Source organism: Nannospalax galili, unplaced genomic scaffold, assembly GCF_000622305.1.
Source record: "Nannospalax galili isolate Female #2095 unplaced genomic scaffold, S.galili_v1.0 scaffold96, whole genome shotgun sequence".
Taxonomy (NCBI): Eukaryota; Metazoa; Chordata; class Mammalia; order Rodentia; family Spalacidae; genus Nannospalax; species Nannospalax galili.
The window spans coordinates 10,545,740-10,553,534 of record NW_008342018.1 but is presented as its reverse complement, the minus strand read 5'-3'; positions in this window follow the sequence as shown (position 1 = coordinate 10,553,534).

Sequence of the window (7,795 nt, the reverse complement as noted above, 5' to 3'; positions counted from 1 at the left end):
AGATCTTCTTTAAATGTCTGATAGAATTCTGCTGTAAATCCATCTGGCACTGGGCTTTTTTTTGACCCATTCATCATTCAGGAGTGTGTTGTTTAATCTCTGTTTGTTCATGTGGTGACTAGGGCTTCTTCCGGTGTTGATTGTAAGCTTTACTGCATTGTGGTCTGATAGAATGCATGAAATTATTTCAGTCTTTTCTGTATTTGTTGAGGTTTGTTTTGTGTCCCGAATATAGTCAATTTTGGTGAAGGCTCCATGGAGTGCTGAATAGAAAGTATGTTCTTTGGTGCTTGGATGGAATACTCAGTAGATGTCTGTTAGGTCCATTTGATATATGGTATTGTTTAATTCAGATGTCTCTCTGTTAACTCTCTGCCCTGTTGACCTATCTAGTGGAGACAGTGGGGGTATTGAAGCCCCCTACTATTAATGAGTTGGGATTAATCTGGGTCTTAAAGTCTTGTAGTATTGTTTTTATGAAGTTGTGTGCACCAGAGTTTGGTGAATATATATTGAATATATGTTCATGATTGTAATATCTTCATGGTTTATTGTTCCCTTGATCAGAATGAAGTGGCCCTCTATCTCTTCTGATTTAGTTTTAGTTTAAAGTCTATTTTGTCAGATATTAGAATTCCAATGCCTGCTTTTTTCTTAGTACCATTCACTTAGTATATTTCTTTCCATCCTTTCACCTTAAGATAGTGCCTGTCCTTGAAAGTGAGATGAGTTTCTTGCAGACAACAAAAAGATGGGTTTTGTTTCTTAATCCATTCATATAGTCTGTGTCTTTTGACTGGGAGTTCAGTCCATTAATATTTAAAGTTATTAATGAAAGATGTGTATTGAATCCTGTCATTTTTATTTCTGTTCACATTCTTCATGTAGCTGTACTTTTCCACAGTTATACCTTCATTGAATTATTTTCTGCATCCATTTGGGTATAGTCATTCCTTTCTTCAGCTCTTTGTATTGCTTCCAGAACTCTCTGAAGTACTGGTTTTGTGGACATGAATTCCTTTAGCTTATTTATGTCATAGAAGATTTTTTCTTTCCCCTTCACCTATAATAGACATTTTGGCTAGGTATAGTAATCTGGGTTGGCATCTGTGGTCATTTAAACTGAGAATACTTTGGTTCAGGCTATTCTGGCTTTCATAGTTTGCACTGAAAAGTCAGCTGTAATCCTAATGGGTTTTCCTTTAATATGTGACTTGTTTCTCTTTTACAGCTTTCAGTATTGTTTCTTTCTTCTGTACATTTAGTGTTTTTACCATGATGTGGCGTGGAGAGTTTCTGTTCTGGTCCTGTCTGTTTGGTGTTCTATGTGTTTCTTGTATTTGTATGGGCATGTCTTTCTTTAATTTTGGGAAATTTTCTTCTACAATTCTGTTGAGGATCTGGTCCATGCCATTATCTTGGGATTCTTCTCCTTCCTATTTGCCTATGATTCATAAGTTTGGTCTTTTTATGGTACCACACAATTCCTGCCTATTCCATTCTTGTGATTTCTTTAATTTTTCATAATCTTTGCCTCAGTGGTCTAGTTCTTCCAGTTTATCTTCCAGTTTTGATATTCTGTTTTCCATTTCATTCATCCTATTGGTGAGGCTTTCTCCTGTTGATTCTAATTAGCTTACTGTTTCACTTTCTTCTTCATTTCAGCCTGAGTAGTTTTCAATTTTTCTAGGCCTTTTCTGAATTCATTCAGAAATTTATCCCTATCTTCTTTCAGTTCTTTGATTTCTCTGTGTGTTCTTTAAATTCACTGAATTCTTTTATCTTGTTCATAATTGTTATTTTGAGTTCCTTGTCCTTCATTATCTCTAGGTGGTTCTCATTGTACTCTTCTAGAAGACTATTGATATTTGGTGGGGATATGTTATTTTGGCCTTTCATGTTATTGTTTTTTCTTTCTGATTTTGACATGTGAATTTGTTTTGTAGTTTCTGATTCTTGTGTGAGACTCAAGCCTTCAAGTTTAGGTCTACTTCTTCTTGTAAACGCTATGTGCTTTTGTGGATTACTTTTTGGGCTTGAAAAGCTGGTTCATCTAAGCTTCCGGCTCTCTCTTTTGATTTTATATTGGAGTGGCCAGATTGCTTTTGTCTTCAGGAGTTCCTACAGAGGCCCAAGTCAGATGACGATCACATGCTCTCAGGTTTTCTCCTAAGATCTGGATCCCTCCAGAAAAGATGTTGTCCTCAGGAAATTGGGGGTTTGGAGTGGCCTAGGAGCAGGGCCCAGGAAATATGCTGTTCTCAGGCAGATAGTGGCGATTCCACCCAGAGATAGAAAAGGAGATGGGGGCATGAAGAGGCCCCAAGGACTCCTGGGGACTGCAAGGAGGAACTGGATTTGTCTGGATGCAGAGGATCAGGAAGCTGAGAGGTCAGCCCATGTGCCTCGGAAAGAGACTGGCAGGTTGTGCAGCCCAGGGAAGCAGAGGGAATTGTGGGCTGGACCAGGCCCAGAGGGCTCCTGGGGCTCATGAGAAGGAATTGGGTTTGTCTGAATTCAAGGGATCAGGAAGCAGTGGTGATTCTGGGCCTAGAGGTCAGCCTCATTGTCCAGGAGGCTGGTGGATTGTGCAGCCTAGGGAAGCAGAGGAAGTGAGGGTGGGACCAGGCCCAGAGGGCTCCTGGGGACCGTTAAAAGGAACTGAGTTGGTCTGGATTCAAAGGATCAGGAGGCAGTGGTGGTTCCCACCAGTGTCTGAGTTGCCAAGACAAGGAATGGGACAGTACCCAGGCTACAGGAGAGACTGGATGGGGAGATGGGAAGGTGAATGAGGCTGGGGGAGTCAAGGCACTGAGGGCATGCTGGACTTACCGAGAAGAGAGACCAGCGGGTTGTCAAGGATTCTTTTGTATTGTTCCACATCGTGCCTGGTTGCTGAGATCCAGTTCTAAAATCAGACAGTCTGTTTTATGTAACAGCTCCATGATGTGTCAGTCTTTGACTTGACAAGATTAGTAGCATCCTCTGAGCCTCAGCCTCCACATTTGTAAATGATGGTCACAGTGTCTAGCTCCTAGGAATTTAAATGTCAGTAGAAATAGACAGAAATAACGAAATACTGAAAACAGGTGCTGGGTTAATACTTGTAATCCCAGCATTTGGGCAGCGGAGGCAGAAGGCTCCAGAATTCAAGTTTATCCTTTACTGCATAGTTCCTGTACTAGAGTAGACTACATGGATACTTTGTTTCAATAATAATAATAATAATAATAATAATAATAATAATAACAACAACAATGTAATAATATATAGTAAATTCAGTATGGTTGTTCCTTAAGATTTTCATTCATTTTATACTTTTCTTACAAGGCTTGACATGTATTTTTTAAGATGTAACAAGTATTAAGAGAAAAAATGATACCAAATATTGGAGAGGATGTGGGGAAAGGGGAACACTTATCCACTGCTGGTGGGGCTGCAAAGATGGCTCAGCATTTAAGAACACTGGAATATCTTGCAGAGGACCCAGGTTCGAATCCTAGTCACATGGGAGGTAACAACTCTCTGAGGCTCCAGTTCCAGGGAACCTGACACCCTCTTCTGATCTCTGCAGGCATTGCTCAACATGGATATACTTACGCACATGCAGACGATACACTCATACACATACACATAGAAATAAAATAGTAAGTAAAATATTTTTTTAAAAATTATAAAGTAATAAAAAACACAAAATAGAATCATTTGTAATATTACTCAAAACACCTTAGATGCATGTATGAAATTCTCAAATTATTTATTTAAAAAATGCTTCTCTCAGCTTCTCACAGTCAAATGTGAAATTTTAGGACCAGCTTTTCTTTTGAGCATATTAACACATGGTTATAGAAAATAAGGAGAATTTATTGTTACCAGACTCTTTCTCCCTTAAATCCAAAGTCCCTAGTAAGATAATTTGCTTTCTGTTGCATAACTCTCCTTTAGAGGGTAAAGTGCAGTTTGCAAAAGAAACAACCATGATTGAAGCTGCAACCAGAAATCAGCCAAGATTGCAGTCAAACTCTATTACTCTGTCCAGCTCTCTCTTTCACATTTATTGATCCTTTGTTTTATACATAGTGTTAATTTAGCAGGCCAGATTGTTCCTCCTCCCCTTTTACCTCCCCTTCCTCCTCTCCTTCCTCCTCTTCCTCCTCCTCCTCTTTTCACTATCTCTACCTCTCCTTTTTCTTTATTCTTTCCTTTTTAATTTTCTTTTTATATGCTTTCAAGAGAGCATAGGTTAGCCTGATTTGCAGGATCTCTTGATCAGCCTCTTGAGAACTGAGACTGTTTTAATTATCTGACTGCATGTTTATTTCTCTTTTTATTCTACTTTTAAGCAATTTGTCCCCATCTCTCCCATCCCTGTTGTTCTTCTTTGTATTTATTTTCTTTCCTTTGCTTTTTCTCTATGAACCAGTACTAATCATTAGCCTTGATATCCTTTTTGTTTCCACTTATACCCATGGTAACTAATGTCTTTCTGAATGCATACTATCAGTATTCCTTTATTTCCTAAAATGATTGGAGTTTAAAAAAATGATTACTTGTTATTTGGCAACTAATGTGTATTCATAGTGGGCCTAGTCTTTGAGAGTTATTGTTTTTGTAGATAGTATTCTACTCTCAGGAGAGAGCTAGGAATTGAACTTGGTATCTCTACCAGAGATACCTCAACCTTACTGCAACTTAGTCTCGCTTGAACATTGCAAACACTTCCATCAAAAGAATAAGGGTGACCAAAAAATCCAATCAATAAGACAATGCAAAAACAGGACAATCAAGGCTTGATGTTAAGGTAGAATAATTGGGTACTCAAACAATAACAAAGATGAATTAACAAAAATATAGGAATGGAACATGTGAAGTCTTTGGGACACTGTGAAAAACCTAAATTACAAATTACAGAAAAGAATTTCATGGTGTAGCCATACAAAATATTTTCAGTAAAATAACAGAAGTTAAATCTAGGGGTGAGGGTATGCTCATTGAGATTTAGGTAGAATTGAGAACACCTAATCAACAAGACTAGAGTAGGACCTCCCATGTCATAGTCAAAAACTAAATACACAGACCAAAGAAAGTATACTGAAAGCATCAAGACAAAAATACCAAGTCACAAATAAAGGAAGGCCCATCAGTATAACAGCAATTTTTCCACAGAAACTTTAATAGATATTTCAAGCTCTGAAACACAACTACCAAGTCAGACTACTATACCCAGCAAAACTATCTTTCATAATTGAAAGAGAAAGAAAAAAATTTCCATAGCAAAAGCAGACTGATAGAATTTGTGACCGCTGTCTGGTTGTAGTGGTGCATGCCTTTAATTCCAGCACTCGGGAGGCAAAAGCAGGTGGATCACTGCACGTTCAAGTCCAGTCTGGTCTACATAGTTCCAGGCCAGGTAGGGCTTGTGTCCCCATAGGTATTTGTTCTTCGGAGGGTCAAGACCTGCTTTGGAGAATTAGCTACAGAGTTAGCTACTGAGAGGGAACTGCTGAGAGTGCCATCTTGGAAGCAGGCAGATGAAAAATTGGCCCAGCATTTTACCTGTGTGGATATGAGAGGGGGCATTTACCGACCTGGGGTGAGACCACAGGGCCAACGAGGCATGTGGGCAGAGTGTGGAAGTGATCTGGACTGGCAGGCCACTGAGTCACAGAGCGGAATGGGGCACCAGGTGTTTGCCTTTGTAAGTTACTCTATTTCCCCTACCCAGGATATAAACTATGAAGAATTCAGATAAAGATGTGTTATATGGTTTGTCTAATAGAGCCAGGAGCAAGGGACCCTAAGAGAACTCAGGTGACAGGGCTATAAGGAGGCCCTGTCTCAAAAAGACCAAGAAGAAGAAGTGGAGGAGGAGGTGGAGGAGGAGGAAGGAGGAGGTGAATTATTTATGTGACCACTAAGTCAGCTATACAGAAGACACTTGAAGAATGCTTCAGAGAAAGATAAAAATATTCATAAGGCTACAGGTATAAATTACACTAGAACAGAAGTTAAGTCAATGAAGAGAATACCAAACACTACAAGACCAACAGGGATTAATACACACCTTTTAATAATAACTTTGAATATTCACAATAAAACTCCACAAAATGAACAAAAGAACACCAAAAAGATTATTTTCCATAATAAAGTTAGCTTTATTTTAGAGATTCAGGATTAGTTCAGCATATGGCAATCAATCATTGCAATATATGACATGAATTTTCTCAAGGACAGAAATAACATGATCATCTCAATAGATGCAGAAAAGGCTTTTGATAAACTCTCATATCCTTTTATGGTAAAATCTCTGAAGAGACTAAGAATAGAAGAAACATATCTCAATAAATGGCAAATAGCCAATGTCTTACTAAATAGAGGAAAACTAAAAACATTTTTGCTAAAATCAAGAAAAAGATCAGGATTCCAGCTTTCTCCACTTATTTTCACTATATTGCTTGAAATCTTAGCTACATGAATTAGCGAAGGAAAGGGATATTTAAGACAGGAAGAAAGCAAAGTATCTTTTTTGTAGATTATGTGATTCTGCATAAAATACCCTATAGATGCCACCAGAAAACTCTTAGATCTTATAAATATGTTTAGCAAATTGGCAGGATACAATATTAACATATAAAAATCAGTATCATTCCTATATAGCAATAACAGACATGTTGAGAAAGAAATCAAGGAAACAATCCCAATTTACAATTGCCTCCAAAAAAACAAAAACAAAAATGAAACAAAACAAAAAATCAAAAAGAAGAAAAACAAATCTTGGAATAAACATAATCAAGGAAGTGAAAAACCTCACTAATGAAAACTGTAAAATACTAGGAAATTGAAGACACTAGAAGAATCTAGTTACATTGTTTGTGGGAAAATGGATGCTAATGTAGATAATCATAATAAGTGAGTGAGCCAGTCTCAGAATAACAAATGTCAAATTTTTTCCCCCATTTTCTCAGATTTAATACAGATACATAAAACTGTATATGCATTTATGTATGTGTGTGTGTGTGTGGGGGGGTGTGTTTGTGTATACATGCACATGTGTGCACACATGCAGCCATACTTGTGTCATGGCATATGTGTGGAGGACAGAGGACAACTCTCAGAAGTCAGTTCTCTGCTCCCATCTTGGGTCTTGGGAATCAAGCTCAGATGATCAGTCTTGCAGGGCAAGCAGTTTTACCGAATATATACAATGAAAACTGCAAGAAAAATAATATAAAATGACTTTATGTAAAATAACTTAATTCCTTTATTTAAAACCTTTATATTTTGAATGTAGACTATATTTCAAGCATTATTTTTGTAGTAGAGCTACAATAATGAAATAAAGTAACAAAATTTTTTTCAAGGAGGTTTTATTCAATGCATTTACAGGACAGAGGTTATGATTAAATTGAAAACATAATCTTCTTTCTTTTTTTTGAAGCAAGGTCTTTCTGGGTAACCTCCTGCTTCAAGTTCCAAATACTTGGGTCACAGACGTCCCATTGGCAGATAATGAGACTGATGCCTAGAGCTCTCCACTCCTTAATCGCCACCCTTGGAATCCAAAATTGCAACACTTAGATATTGCAACAGTCAATGTCATGTGGTTTCCAGAAATCCAGGCTCTGTAATCTGAAACCTAGTATTCTAATGAGGCATCCTACCCACTGTTCTGTGATAGGATGTTAAGTCTGTTATGCTAATAGGATGCTAAGACTGTTATGCTAATAAGGCATCCTACTTGCTGTACTGTGATAGGACGCTAAATCTGTTATGCTAATGAGGTATCCTACTTGCT